Here is a 636-nt window from a genome sequence, read left to right as displayed (position 1 = left end):
CATTTACGAGATATTTCTCCCAGCTCTATTTTGTTATGCTTTCCTCTGTAGGAGTTCACTTCGTATTATTACTATTACTATAATAATAATATATAATATAATAATATAGCAATAAGAACAGTAATTAGAAGAAGAAATATTATAAGAATACATTATACTTATAGTACGTACATTATGACACGTATAATAATATGATAATTTATGATAACAAAAGAAGGAAAAATGTATCACTTTATATCATGGTTTATTGCACGAACTCTCAATAAATTCTGTTCTTGATAATTTTAATACATAACCGTTCATCGATAGAAACGTTCTATACAAATGACCTATGATGACAAGTACGGAATATTTCTTTTGTTTTCGTTCGCATCGTTTCTCTTTGTCTTACTATCTTAGGATCATAATGCATTTATTTTCATATTTTTTAATATATATAAATTATATTAAAGTACATTTTTACTATTATTATTATTATTATTATATTATATTATATTATATTATATTATATTATATTATATTATATTATATTATATTATATTATACTATTATTATTGTTATCAATAGTAATAACTGAAGTGATATAAAGTGAACTAGTCATACAGAGGAAAACACGTAAAAAAAGGCGCTGGGAAT

Source organism: Vespula vulgaris, chromosome 25, assembly GCF_905475345.1.
Source record: "Vespula vulgaris chromosome 25, iyVesVulg1.1, whole genome shotgun sequence".
Lineage (NCBI taxonomy): Eukaryota > Metazoa > Arthropoda > Insecta > Hymenoptera > Vespidae > Vespula > Vespula vulgaris.
Note: the sequence above shows the minus strand (reverse complement) of the source record.